This window comes from Mastomys coucha, unplaced genomic scaffold, assembly GCF_008632895.1.
Source record: "Mastomys coucha isolate ucsf_1 unplaced genomic scaffold, UCSF_Mcou_1 pScaffold20, whole genome shotgun sequence".
Classification (NCBI taxonomy): domain Eukaryota; kingdom Metazoa; phylum Chordata; class Mammalia; order Rodentia; family Muridae; genus Mastomys; species Mastomys coucha.
In genome coordinates, this window is record NW_022196903.1 from 2,156,452 (window position 1) to 2,172,066 (window position 15,615).

The 15,615-nt window shown below is 42.0% G+C and overlaps 1 pseudogene; it reads right to left on the reverse strand.

The window, feature by feature from the left end:
* Positions 1–14,756: 14,756 nt before the first annotated feature.
* Positions 14,757–15,149, reverse strand: LOC116097986 (annotated as a pseudogene).
* Positions 15,150–15,615: the final 466 nt, after the last annotated feature.

Sequence of the window (15,615 nt, forward strand, 5' to 3'; positions counted from 1 at the left end):
GGGGGGGGGTGAAGACAGACAGATGGGAGACAGAGTGAAAGAGAGCCCACAAGTGTGTGTGTGTGTGTGTGTGCACTCGCGCACGCACACATGTTTGTCATAGTGATGTATCATTTAAATACCCAACAGATTCATTTAAAAGATAATAACAGAGCTGACCAACTAACTGGAATTATAATTTCCCAAGTACGTGCATAAGCACCTGGTACTTAACTCTTAAATGTATGTATTGGCTTGTCACTCTTCTTTTTCTTCCTAGAATTTCTGATCCCCTGCAGAGACGGCTCGATCTGAAATGATAGTCTGTGGTTCAGATGACCCCTTCAGGATGAACTGAGAAGTGTTGGTAGTGTGTTCTTTTTAAAGGCAGAAGAGCTAAGGGCCCCCCAGTGCATGGTCGGTAGTCAGGGACCACAGCTGTCCTGTTGTTTCTGGCTGAAAGGAAACTGTTAGTAGTCATATACCACACATAGATACCAAGAAACCAGTTCCCAGAGAGCACACCAAGGTACCAACGTGCTGATGAAAAGAACAGGCATGGGTTCTGACAATGGCCTCGTCCCATGCTTGCTGCTATGGGCAAAGGCCTCTGGCCACTCTGAGGCTTAGTTTCCCTAGGTAAGGTTTTGTTATCTATCATTTTAGAGCTCAGAACTCAAGTAGATTAATGATGGTCAATTTCTATGGTAACCTCAAGGCTTCCTAACTCCCGTCTAAGGATGAGAATGCTCAAAGCACAGCCAGAAAGAGACTTTCTTGAATAAGAAAAACTCCTTAGAGAACAGAACCAGACGAGCTGGGGTTTGATTCCCAAGGAACTTCATAGTGCAGCACAGACTGTTCCTGTTTCCTCGATCATGGCCCCATTTTCTACATGCCCTATAGGGTTTTGCCGCAATTCTGTTATTGTTAGTAATAAATACCTTATCTGTTGATTGAGGGTTACTAACATTACAATTTGCTTATGTAAAGATTGCTGGACCCAAGGAGCTGTGCTTAGATCTGACTGAGACAATTCATAAAACCTAGATATTTTAGAACTCCTAGGGATCACCACCCCGATGGAACTATTATATTATGTGTTATATTTGCCCGTTATTTGATGATTTCATTTTTTTCTTCTCATTTTGGATACTCAGAGTTGGCTGCAAAAACCAAAACCACAGAATTTCTTCAATAAAGGGGTGCTTAGCCTAACATAGACCATTGGTGATGAAAATAAAGCTCCGCCACCTTGCCAGTTACCATAGTAACCAGATCCACTATCTTCGTAACCATGTGTGGTGTGGCTCACAGAGAACTCAAATCTCCATACCCATTTGGAGATGTTTGCCAAAGCCACAAACACATATCTCCACTCGCACAATTTTGCCGCTAAAACTTGCATTCCAGGGGTACTTGTCCATGAAGTAAAGGTATATTGACTAAGTTATTGTTTGTAAAACATACCAGTTACTATGGCCACCAGTGAGGCATATGGAAAACTTATGTTCCATCCAGAAGCTCTGGGAAGCTGTGAAAAAGAGCAGGGTTTTTCTTTTTCATGTGAACACAGACAATCCTGTCATAAACATTGCTTCAGAAAAACCTTAGAGGCCAGATATTTGTGTAAAACATTCGTACAAAAATCAAAGGAAGAAGGGAAATATTTTTTCATATCTGCTCTTGTCTCTGTGGATATATCAGAAAAGACTGAAAAAAAATATTTATTCAAAGTATTCATGGGATAAGGTGGCCGAAGATCTAGGGAATGAGACTGCCTTGTGGGCTTTATTGCTTCACTGAATTAAACATTTGGGCCGGGCGGTGGTGGTGCACGCCTTTAATCCCAGCGCTTGGGAGGCAGAGGCAGGTGGATTTCTGAGTTCGAGGCCAGCCTGATCTACAGAGTGAGTTACAGGACAGCCAGGACTACACAGAGAAACCCTGTCTCAAAAAACAAAAATAAATACATAAATAAATAAATAAAAATTAGAAAAAATTGGAGCTATAGTTATAAACTCTTGATAAATATTTTCAATGTGTATATTTTAAAGGAAAAATACAGCAGCAGTAGAGCTCCCCCCTATAATTCTAAGCACTGGCTCTGAAATGTCAACTGTATAAATTAAACGAGTCGGTTTTCTTCCACCTTCTAGAACATCTGTTTTGAAAAGACATTTGTGCCGCATTGCAGCAGAGCTAGCCTGTGGCAACACCGCCATCTAGCGTCCACGATGAGAATCTTCAGTGTATTTTCTACTGGGAAATGTTATATAAATACTATTATATAAATACTAGTGCTATGTTGTTGCTGATCGCAAGATTCTACCGCGAGTTCTGGACCAAAGAGCTGCCAGTCACTAGAGGTTCACAGTCACGCTTATCTTTTCTATCGTTTACTGTACAGCTGTAGGCAAAAGCATGTAATCTTTTGGGTCAGTTTTAAATAATTTACTTTAGACATTGCATTTTCCACATAGGATATAGTACTTATGACATGTAATGTTTTATTTAATGTTTTTAAAGCCATAGTTTCTTCACCTGTCAAATGTAGATAATATATACACTGGACAATGTTGCTTTGCTAATATTTTGAGTGAGTTGTACCACTTTAGAACAACCTTGTGAATATGATGTTTCCTCTTCTCCTTTATTTTAGGCATAAATGTTTTGCAACAATATCTTCACCTGAAGATTTTTCTCCTAGCAACTGTCTTGAAGTTTTTACATATTCCTCACTGATGCACATGTTGACTTGTGTTTTCTTAAAGATTTATTTATTTATTTATTATATGAAAGTACACTGTAGCTGTCTTTGGACACACCAGAGGGCATCAGATCCCATTACAGATGGTTGTGAACTTCCATGTGGTTGCTGGGAATTGAACTCAGGACCTTCAGAATATCAGTCATTGCTCTTAACCACTGAGACATCTCTCCAGCGCCCCCCACCCCTTTTTGTTGTTTTTTTTGTTTTTGTTTTTGTTTTTGTTTTTGTTTTTTAACAAACAGTGAAATCCCAAAATGCATTGATAGGAAGTGAGCTCCACCCAGGATTAACTGCACTTCTTCCCCACAAAATCCATGAATATGCAATCCAGGAGCTTCCTCAGTCAGCAAGCAAAGACCTTTGGTGTCAGGTGGAGGTGGGGCAGGGAGAGAAAGATGGAGTAAGAATGAGTGGTGAAGGAATGAGAAAGAACCGCACAGACACTGTTACCATCATTAGAATTCTTGGACCCAGGCATGCTGAGCACTTCCAGCATGCTGTGCGCACAGGCATGCTGTGCATAATTGGTTTGCTCTGCTTTTCAGTTTGAAAGCATAGTTCCCTTTTCCTAAAGCCTAAGGTAGTTTGTTTGCTTGTTTTATTTCCTCCTGTAATTAAAATTCTCTGAAGCATTTCATATCAGAAACTTTGCTTGTGATACAAGTGGAAATGAAAATGTGATAACATTTCCCCCTATTGTATTGGCAAAGAAAGAGAATCAGCATTGAGGACAGGTTATGAAGGCTGCATTACAATGAAATAGACATTCTCCTACTTTACTCATGAGGGTGGAAGAACTCTTAAAGGGATCAAATTAGGCTCATCTGTTATAAGGTCCTGCAGGCTCAGGCCCAGCGATTATGCGTTTGTGTCATTGGTCCCAGATATAAATTACTCATAGTTGTAACATGAGGTATACATAAGATGATGGGGTACAGCATTGTTCCTAGCAGCAAGCAATGGGGATCCACCTCCATTACCACTGTCAGACTGGCACTTTGATCCACATGGTGCAAAACTCAAAAGTCCTTCAAAGGAAGTAAGTAATTTAGTTAGAAGCTGATAATGGAAAGGCCCCCACACCGAATAACTGTATGGAGAAAAAAGCAGAGGCTTGTGAACAGTTTGCTATCACTCCTGTTTAAGGGGATGGAGAAGGCCCTGGGCTGGCATTTACTTGCATATACATGAAGATTTCCGGAAGAGTAGATAAATGAATAATCATCACCAAGGTTAGGGAAAGGGAATTAGTTACCTGACAGAGAAGATCGGGAGGGGGTTGATTTTAATGAAGACCTTTTGCACTTAACTTTTGAATTCTGTTCTAGTGCAACCCATTTAAAACAAACTTAAATGGGGAGATTCCTGACTATGGTGGAGGCATGAAACTCTAGGCTCCTGCATGTGGAGGTGGGAAAGGAACTCACGTGGAGTAACATGGGAATGAGTTGCACACTCTAGAACGTCTCATCATTTTCATCCCTGAGGGAACTAGAGGCAGAGCTGGAAAGAAGTATCCCAGACACTCACAGGGCAAGCAGAAAATGCCTCAGCTCTGTCTGAGGCTGAGGGCAATGGGGGACGGACATTCATCAGGCCGCAGGAGAGGGACAGTGATCCTCCTCAGAGTAGCTGCTTACTGCAACCCAATTTTTCGCAGAAAGATGTAGGGAGCCCAGTATTTGTTTTGAAACATTAGTTTCTCGTTCACTGTTATGTATGTATGTATGTATGTATGTATGTACATACGTATGTATGTATTTATTTCTTTAACATTCAGCTTCATCACTTGAAGTAATAGTAGGGGAGCTTAATATTTCTGAGCTACAGTGTAGTCATGAAATGGTCTACAGACATGAAATGTGCAATGTGCTGTCTATACTGTAAGTCAGCTCTTCAAAACATGCTAAGAAAATTATTTGTCTGGAGAAACTCCAAATCAGCAAATATCAACAAGTGATTATTCAATCCTTTAGACAATCCCCACAGTCCAAGACCATTGCAACAGTGAGTGAGCTGTCGCTTGCCAAAGAGACAGGAGATGAGGCTCCAGTAAAGTCTCCTGCTCCAAGGTCCCCAGCCCCAAGGGGCCACCTAAGCCTCAAAACAAAACAAAACAAAACAAACAAACAACAACAGCAACAAAGGGAGATCCTTGCAGACAGTTCCAGATGACTAGGGCACTCCCTTCAGCCCCAGGCCGAGAGACCCTGCAGTTCTCTGCACACTGTGGGACTTCTTATGGATAGAAGTCCACTTTCCAAACATATCCCACTTTCCTGTTGACTTATCGGATGTTTTGGTAGTTACTGCATTCTTCCTTTCTTTCTTCACACTCTAGTCATTCTGGAACTATGGGTTAATAGACCAGGAGGAGTCACACTAGCATTGACTATAAAGAGCGTGGGCTTAAGGAAGCGGTTAGGATGATTCTGTGGTTCCCCTGAAAAAGAGTTTTAAAGTATGGAGTGATGACTTGATTGCATAGATATGAGTATTCTTGAAGGGATCCATGTGAATGAAATTGTATGTGTATGGTGTTGGGCCGTCAAAGGCACAGGTTATAGAACACCTGTGGTATGTACCAGCCAGTCTTAGTTCGCCTTCTCTGTGTAATACCACTTTGATCTTTCAGTCCATAGCTGAACTTCTTATCTGTCACCCAGTCCTTGTAGTTGAGTAATTCCAGCTCTGTCCCTGGCTCCCTGAGAGTGGTTGATTCAAATTTGGCCAAACAGAACCCTGAACCACAGACTGAATGAGCTAATGTCTTCCCTTCCATCTTCTAGAATGTCTTGCCTAGTATACAAGTAGATGTCCTATGATAAGGGTGGCATCTGCAGGAGAGAGTGAGAATTTTTCTGGGTTTTCATTATGTTTTTTCCTGATCTGCAAAGGAAGTTAGCACAGTGTGGGTGTTTATATGAGAGAGGGCTGAGCAGAAGTGTCTCCCTTAGAAATGTCTCAACATAAAAAGTTTGTTACTAACTACAGACAGATTCAATGAAGGCCACTCTCTATAAGAGACTCAGGAAGCTGTGTGGAGGAGGAGGGGAAACGTACACTTTCCTACTTAGAACTGACTTCCTGATGCCCAGGGAGAGTGATGTCATTTCATATATCTGAGCTAGGAAACAAGTGTCATAAAACTGGCCTCACAAAGTTGTGGCCTTGTAACTTTTTAAGAGTGTCAGATCCAGAGAAACCCCACACCCAACGGTCTCTTGCAATTGCCTTCAGCCTCTGAGGTGACTCAAGACCTTAGATCCCTTCCCTCAGGAAATGACGCCTTGAACAGAGCAGCCAGCAGAGAAGAGGCACCCTGATGAAGGTGCCTGCCTCTAATGGGGCCATGGAAGATTAAAGGAAAAAGGCAACCTTCCAAGGAGGCTGAAATTGTATGAGTGGAGTCCACCTTAATGTTGGGGACCTTGAGGAGTGTGCTGGAGGTCAGAGTTCACTGGGCCCTGTTTGATCTTCTGTTTTTCTATATGAAAGGTTTAATTTCAGTTGTCACCATCTCCCTGCAAGCATAGTGTGAATTATGGTATTCATTTAATCATGGTGCTGGATTTTGACAAATCACATTAATACCTGACCAGGAAGAATATTCATCTCCTGTAGATTCTGAACTTTGAGCAGTGCCTGGCTTGTTGATGTTCTTGGGTTGTGCACCTTGGCTCCCAGTGGAGTGCAGAAGAGCACACCAGCAGAGTTTAATCATGTGACAGTGACAGGGATATTTGTGAAGATGTATGTGCAGGTACAGGGCATGCTGTTCTGTGGCTTATTCCAGACTAAAGAAAGCTAGCTGTACAAGTCCTGTGCACATCCTGTGTCAAAGGCAGGGACTCTGTACAGTTGAGGTCTGCAGAACTGGACCTCACCGCTGAACGGAGTTGGAGCTGTGACAATGAAGGTCTGGTACTGAGAGAAGATGGATCAGAGACAGGGTCAGATTTTGTGATATCTTAAGTCCTTAGACCAGAATGCAGATGAAGACAGACCCATGGATGGTTTATTGTTGTTGTTGCTTTGTTTATGCTGTTTCTTTATAAGCTACCTTTCTTCCTATTATATTCTCTATTCTTGGAGTTGAATTTATATGAAAAGATGTTAAGCTTCCTCATTGAAAAGAGAAATGTAAAAAAGGAAACTAATGAAGACATTTTTTAGTAGTACCGACGAAAGCACTAACATTCACTAGCACATGCTTGGACTGACTATGGGGCAGGGGTGTTCACACAAAGACTTTAGTAAATTTGGAGAATGCTATACAAAGGAAAACTATCTCTCTCCTTTGACTAAGTAAGTCCACTTCTCTGACCTTACTGTGCACCTATAACATATTCTTCCATTATTCATGCTTTTACACTCCAGGGTTTTAGTTCCCAGGGGTCATCCTCAATCTTAAATTATCAAAAGGAAAAGTCTAGAAATAAACACTTGATAAAATTGAATTTGCACGCTCTTTTGAGAAGCATAATGAAACATCAGACTGGCCTACTTCATCCTGCCCAGAGAATGAACCATCTCTTTGTCCACTGCACCTGCATTGTACACCCTACCCTGCCCTCTAACTACTTCAGAACCCTCTTAGTGATCAGACCACACACATCTGCATCTAACCCTTGGTATCAGCATTCTCCTCTAAGGCTCTTCATTCTGAATGTCATACAAAGGTTAATAGTGGCCTAATTCCATGGGGAAGGGCCCAAATCATTCAGTTCACTTCATCTCCTCTCCTGGGCATTGTCTCCTCTCAGACCATCACAAAACAAAAGAACATGGTGAAATGTTTTGAAACAAAGAGAAAGAGGGAGAGAGAAAAATCCATGTAACTTTTATTAGTTTATCTTATCATAGTTCTGTTGTAGTATTAGTTATAATCTCATACCATGCCCAATTCTTAAGTTAAGCTTTAACATATGTATATATGCATAAAGAAAATACAACATATGTAGATTCCCTTATTGTCTGTGGATCCAGACACCTCTTCCATGGGTAAAGGAAGACTGAAATGGGAACAGGAGTTCCCCACGTCTAACCTCAGTTCTTTGCTTCTGTGCTTGGACTTCCAGGAGCTGACCTACTGAGTACACTGTAGGTTCCTCTACTCTTTACTCTCCTTAAAGAACAGATGAGTGAGAGGAAGTAGTGCACAGTGAGAGGGTAGATGGGAGAGAAAGAGAGAGAACACATACCATGAATTATTGAGTGTGTTCTATAAGAGGTCATGCTTCTCTGTGATCACAGCTAGAGTCAAATGGAGTCTCCCATGGTTATCCCCATCACCAGGCTTAGACAATATGAGTCCTTCTCTGTGGTTCCTACAGATGAATGCTTGTAACGGATTTCTGCTACAACTAATCCCTGGGTGCTCATAACCCTGTTTTTGCTTTTATATTCCATAATAACTGGGATATCAACAAACATTAATTATTTTCTGTGTCAACCTAAAGTTTGCATACATATATTGAAGTATGTTGACTTAACATCAATTATATTTACTTAATACTCACAAGTTTCTCTGTCAACTTGCCTTATCCATGAAGCCCTCAGCCACTCCTAGTTCTCCCCCCACTCCTTTCCACACATTTCAGGCAGTGTGAGCACTCAACTCAGTCCCTACATTTGTTCAAACACTCTTGGAGTGATTTCTGTGATTTTGATAATTTTGGATGAGATTACTTTAAAATTAGTATACTAAGTAGAAAAGATTGCCCTCTATAATTGCAGAGAGGCCCCATCCAATCAGCTGAAGGGCTGAATCTATATATTAAAAAGCTGACATCAGCTTCTCCTGACTCTATAGTGTATTCATTACTTTGCTGTTGTTATGATAAAACATCATGACCAAAGGCAACTCAAGGAAGAGAGAGTTTATTTTGGCTTATGGTTCCAGAGAGATGGGAGTCCATCATGGTATGGATGAATTGCAGAAAGCAGCAGGCATGGTGGCAGGATCAGGAAGCTGAGAGCTCACATTTGTCTGAAGTGTGCACAAAGCAGAGAAAGAGAACTGGGAATGGCAGAAGGCCTTGAACTCACAAAGTCTACCTGCAGTGACATACTTCCTGCAACAAAGCCAAATGCTTCAAATCCCCCTGTCCAGTACCTCCAGGTGTCCAGGACACCTGGGCCTGTGGGGAACATTGCTCATTCAAACACCGCACAGAGCACCATGCCAGCCAATCTTCAGACTCAAACTAAGATGGATTCTGCAAAGTTTAGACTTTTTTGCCTCCCTAAAGTTGTTAGCCAGGTGTGTGTGTGTGTGTGTGTGTGTGTGTGTGTGTGTGTGCTCACGTGAATGTATATGTTTCTCGAGAGATTCTATACCATTCCACTTAAAATATCTCCTTCATTATGTTCTCTCAAGAGAAACTACTTGACTATGATATTTGTCTCATGCATGTATCTTGGTTGGTATAGTAGTCTGTATAAAGATTGGCCCAAGGAAACAGACTCTCAAATGGGATCTGGGGTCTAGGTTGTACATATTACGTATATTTAGACACATCATTTGTATTTGTGTATGCATGTATAGGCAAATACAGGTGCTCTAAGAGACCAGAGGAAGACATTTAAATCCTCTGGAGTTGGAGTTACAGAAAGCTGTGAACCACTTCACCTGGGCACCAAGGAACCAGACTATGGTCGTCTGCAAGATCAGCAAGCACTCATAACCACTGAGCCATCTCTTCCATGTTGCTTGTAATTTTATGAGTATACAGGTAACATCTGCTTGGGACAATTAGGACACAAAAGTAAGACTGGTGAAGTTATCCAGGTGTGCAATGCAGATCAACTACATAATGAGGCACCAATAAATGACTGTGGTTAGGAATTCAAGCTGCACTCTAATCATTTACAAAAGAAAAGAATAGAGAAGAAAAAAGAGAGTGGGAAGGGAAGGAAAATGGTGAGGAGGTGGGAGGATAAGATGGGAGGGGAGGGAAGTGGAGAGGAGGGGAGGGAGGGGAAGGAGAGGGAAGGAGAGGGGAGAGGAGGGGAGGAGAGTGGAGGGAGGGAATGTTTGAAGCATGAGCTTCCAAATCAAAACACAAGGAGAAAATGAAGAAGCCGAAAGAACATGGCTTTGGACTATTCTTACACACCATGTAGATGTGACTTAAAATGAAATCATGTGCTGGCTGCATGCACTGCAGAGAGGCAACACCAGCTGAACACTTAACCTCTCCAGGTATCGTTTGCTGACTAAGACATTTGTGAATAAGGAATGGCTTTTGAAATTGAAACAGAAACATGTACACTGCTCTGTGGGTTTTGATCCCTGAAATATCCCTGAATCTTCCCTCTTCCCCAAGGACTCTTTATTTCCCTCACATACGTTTCCTGCTCCATCCTAGGGAAGCTACCTTGCAATAGGGTTAGTTTCCTCTCCAAGTGCTCCCTCTTCTCAGTTACCTCCAGACCTGTAATAATAGTTTCACGCTAGCACAGCCCAAAGGGAAGAAATCAAGGTTGGCAAGGGATAAATCCTCTCCGGGATAGATGTAAGAGCTTGCCCTGTAAATTGGTAGGAGTTTTGGATACATACACAGCGTTTCCTCTGAGTATAGCAGATGAAACCCAAGCTTAAAATGAGTCGGATGTGCTGATATGGAGGTTCACGGATGAGTCCTGCTTTACTGTGTCGCTAGAACATCTGAGTGTGCCTAACTGGATGAGGTCTAGACAATGAATGATAGCCTATGGTTAATGAGGCTATGATAATAAACTATTTTGATTAAAAAAAGACATTTGGAGATTGCATAGCCACCTTCCCACCTCAATCAGAACTGCCAAGAGGGTCATACAACTTTTCATTTACTAAAGGGTAAGGAAATGCCTTCAAGTCCTCTATTTAAAAATTCAGATTTAATAGGTCTGGGATAGCGAGAGGATGTGTTGCCATGGAACAGGGCTGATGTCAATGGGACTAATAGGATCCACGAGTAGAAAGAAGATGCCAAGTGTCTCTGTTTGGCTGTCAGAGATAAAATGAGAGTGATTATTTTAATGAGTCACAGACACCCAGTGGCAATCCAGGTGTTTTGACTGGTTCATTAATTTGATACGATGATAATTGGTGCTGGTAAACAGGAAGCAGAAAGCACCGTAAGTGTTTCTGTGAGATAGATGGGTGCCAGATGCACAGAATCCTGCCTCATTGATAAAATTTCTAGGAGCTAGTGTTTTTAGCATCTGTGTGTCAGGTTCGCTATTTTACCCCGCCATATTATTGAAAAGATGGATGACAGTCACAGTGAGCTCTTTAAAAACTCTTGCCCAAACAGCACACATTTCTGGCTGCACCATTCCAGTCCCTTTCCTGAGAAAACCTAGACCAATAGTTTGATTGGAGTTTAGACAAAGAAGTAGTTAAGGCCAGTGGTATACTAATAGACAACCTCCAGTTTGTTAGAAAAGCAAGAAGCCTGGTTTGTAGCATTTATTTAGATTTACAGAGCAAATCTTCAAGCATAGTCAAGTTCTACTTAAAATTCTGTCACCAACCAGTCTACAGCATTTCTGAATTCCAAATGATTGACTCTTCTGAGCCAGTGTGTGTTGTGTATAGCATTCTTGGAAGACTAATGTGCAGCAAGCAGGTCTGCCTTTAACGGGCTTAAGGACCAACATACCCTATGGCATCCGACACATTTATGAATATGGTGTGAGTGTTTAAAACCCCGACAAGTGTCATGAGGTGACATTTGCTATGACTGTGTGTGTGTATGTGTGCATGTCTGTGTTTGTTTGTGTGCATGTCTGTGTGTTCATCTCTGTGTGTACACACCTGGGCATGTCTCTGTGCATTTGTTTGTATATATGTGTGCAAGTCTGTATGCATACATCTGGGTGTTTGTGTGCTCATATCTACAAGTGTTTGTGTGTACATAATACATTTGTACCCTCTGGTCAGCAAAGTTCTAACTCTGAAGGCAAGTAAAGTTCAGACTGAAGCTGTGACTTATTTGAGACACACTCCCATCTTTGATCTGAGTACTGGTAGAAACTGTGTTTCTGATTGCAGGACTCAAAGACATGCTCTGATGCAAATTCTCACTCATAATCAGTTCTACTCAATCATATCTGTTCTCTGTTCTCACCAAGCCACACTCTACTCATTCTCAGCTGTGACGGTTCTCCAATTCTCTGTGCCTCTTTCTGAGTTTCAGAACATAGCTGAACAGAAGACACCATCCGGCCTTCTGGTTGAGTTTGGCCAGTGCAAGGAGACTGAAAAATCAAGAGGAGAGCGAGAGCAGAGCTACATCTTCACCTACTTCCATCTGCCACCTTCCTGCTACCTACCATTCTAGCCATGGCTGTGCTCAGCCACAAGTCACATGAGCAGCTATCTTACACTGCTGCAGCTCTTGCCAGCCTGAAATAACAGTTATTTTCCTTCACTCAGCCTTGTGATAATGAAGTAAGACCCAGTGGTTCTTAGGTAAACCCTGTCTATTCACCATCTCTAGTGGATTTTGTTCATCTTGCCTATCTCTCTGAAAACAGTTGCTTTAGGATTCTCTCTTCAGTTGAACGCTTGAATATATCTTCTCTGTGCCTGACAGGTCTCTGCTTGGTGTAGTGACTAATGTACAGAATTATCTCTCCACTGTGACTCCATTTCAAAGAGTAAGGAGCAGCGCTTGGGCGTAAGTTTGTTGACAGTGATTCCATCAGGCCCCGGCTTTGTGACCTTTGGCAAATTATTTGTCTTCTCTGTGATTCAGATCACTCATCTGTGTAATGGAAATAACACCAGGCTCCTTGGCGGGTTGTAGTGAGGACTGAGTTAATGCAAGGAAAACACTGAGAAATAATGCCTGAACGAAGTAAGTACAAAGTGAGTGATGTATTGTAGGATGACTTTTATAGATCCCATCTGTCTTCGTGATGAACTATCATTCCCAGACATGGCATTACCTTGATTTTAAAATATAGAGGTTATTTGGAGAAATCTGATCTTAAGCATGTGACTCCTGAAAGCATCGCTTTCTCCTGCCAGGGGCAGAAAGGGAGATGTCAAGCATGAGTCCTCCGTAGTATGCCTAGGGAGGGAGTCATATGATAATGAGGTTGCTTCTGCACTAGACAAGGCTCCTGGCTCAGAGCCATTAGGAAATGGGAAGAGGACCCCACAGCTGCTGGGAACTGGATGCTGCTAACACTTAGTGAGCCTGAGCGCATTGCCTACAGACAAGAGCGCGGCCGGCATGCCAACAGTTTGACTTAGCCTCTGTGAGACTCTGAACGCAAGATCCTACCAAGCACACCCAGGCTTCTGCATTGCAGAATGAGTTCTAGGTTACTGAGTTTGTAGTAACTTGTTAGGGCAGAGACTGAACATTAATGCAGATTCATATTTTCACCACCATTGACAAATAATGAATAAATGAATAATGAATAAAAGTAAAACAGCTTAAATGTTTACCAGTGGGCAACTGTTTAGTGTGTGTGCGCATAACAAAATATGTTATAGTAGCTTAGAAAATTCTTAAAAAGCTACCTTTTTTGCAAGAATGAAGAAAGCTGAGTCTCTTGCATCTCTTTTATGTGAAAAAAAGCAAAATATGAGCTGTTCTGTATTTTTTCTGCAGTCTCTAATAAAACAATGCAGTGATGTGTATGTCGGTGCCTGTTTACATGTCTCTGGAAAGACACAAGGCACTCCCAATCAAGTAACCTGCTCCTGGTAACCATGGGTAACCAGGCACATTGAACTGTAGTGGAAAGGAAATTAATAATATACCTCTGAGAACGTTCTGGTTGTTGTATCGTGTAAATATTCTCTACTGAACAAGTTAGAACCAATTCTTTAAAAGGAAACGTATAAGAAGCAAGTGTGTTGTAAATAGTGGAGCGTTTTTTTCCAGTAGGAAGTGGCAGCCTTGTAAACTGTCTCCTGCTTGTGGAGCTGGAGTTATTGTGTGTAGATGGCGCCTCCTACAGGCAAATTGCAGTTCTGCTTGATGATTTTGTTTGAGATTGTTATTGTTTAATTTTTTTGCCAAAATTTGAAAGCAGTGACTACTGATGGAGTTCTCAAAGGAGCAGCTAAGTAAAAAAGTTTAAATAGCCATGAGCCTGCAACCAAACACACCCTTACAGGCAGTTCTGGTGAGGAAGGGTCCGGTGTGAGATAAACGAGGCTTCAGATCCTCACACTCGGCCACTTTGTGAATGAACCTTGTGAGAGTTCTTTTATTATGCAAACCTGAAATATCCTGCCTGTTTTGCAGGGTGATAACCCTATCAGAGGGAGTATAGCTAGTGTCCTGAGTTGAAGGGCTGGCTCTCAGTACCCTTTGGTACATGGCCCTCACCAGGCTGCCCCCCTAGTTTCAACACAGCCCTACAATTCCACTCTAGTTTCCGGGTCTTCGCTGGAGCAGAGGTCAGTTTTCCTGTATCCCACATACAGTTAGTGCAGCTAATTCTGACTGTGGTATAAAAGCCGATACAAAGTTCTTCATTTGTCTGTTCCCTTTGTCAAGGAAATACCACAATTATGTTTATACAGTTTAGGACAAAGTGCAACTGACATGTATCTAGTAGAATGCCAACAGGACAGGTTCTCCTTAGGATAGTTGCTGAGCTACAGCACACAAGCACACAGATGCATGCACACAGACTCGTACACATACATACAAACCCATACACAAGAGACATGCTCAGATGTACACACACAGACATGCACATAGATACAGATGCGCAAACACACAGTGACAGCAAATGACTCCAACAGGCACACACAGACATTCACATACACATACACACATGTGCACACACATGGACACACATGCACACAAACTGTTGCATTTTTAAAGTGATATATTTCTGTATATATACATATATATGTATATATATATATATATATGACTAAAGAAAAATTTGAGATCAAGAAAAAAAAGACTAATATCACTGTAATGTTTTTATCTTCAACTTTTTTCACAGTCTGTGGAGGCTTTTTATTTTTGCTTTACATTTAGAAAAAGAATCCCAGGGTTTTCCCTCCTGTATGGTTTCATCTTGCCTCTTCATGGTCCATGATGCCAGCCGAGGTTGTCAGCACAATGAAACCAAACTGCCGTGATGGGAGCAGATTGTTCTGCCATATCTCTAGGTCTCCGAGTTGCACATCAAATCTAGGGACGATCACTCCACACTTGTTCAAGCTGCCTCTGAGGGTCACAATGATCTTCCCAGCTCTGTGATCATCAGTGATCCCGAATTCACCAGTGTATCCGTGCTTCATCATCACAGTTAGGAACCGAATGATGACTTTGGAGCACGGCCTGATGAGGGCCCGGCATTTGCCTCTCTTCTCAGCAGTGCTGATGCTCTTGAGAGCATCTGCCAGAACATTAGTTCACACCATGGTGATTAAGGTAAAAGAATGATGCAGATGTTGGACCGATGAACACGGAGCTTTACAAAGACTCACTCACCTGCGAGGGAAGATGCAGAAGGGTGCAGTTCAATTTTTTCTTTCTTTCTTTTTCTTTTTCTTTTCTTTTTCGAGACAGAGTTTCTCTATATAGCTCTGGCTGTCCTGGAACTCACTCTGCAGACCAGGTTGGTCTCGAACTCAGAAATCCGCCTGCCTCTGCCTCCCAAGTGCTGGGAATAAAGGCGTGCGCCACCACTGCCCAGCAGCAGCTCAACCTCTTAATAATTAAGTTTTAATTGGAAAGGAAACAAAAGAAGTTCATGAGCAATTTTTTAAAAATTTTAAAGTTTTTTTTTAAAATTAATCATTCCTTTCATTTACATCTCAAGTGATATCCCCCTTTCCTGTTACTCCTCCACAATCCACTCATCCCACCCACCCTCTCCCCGCTCCC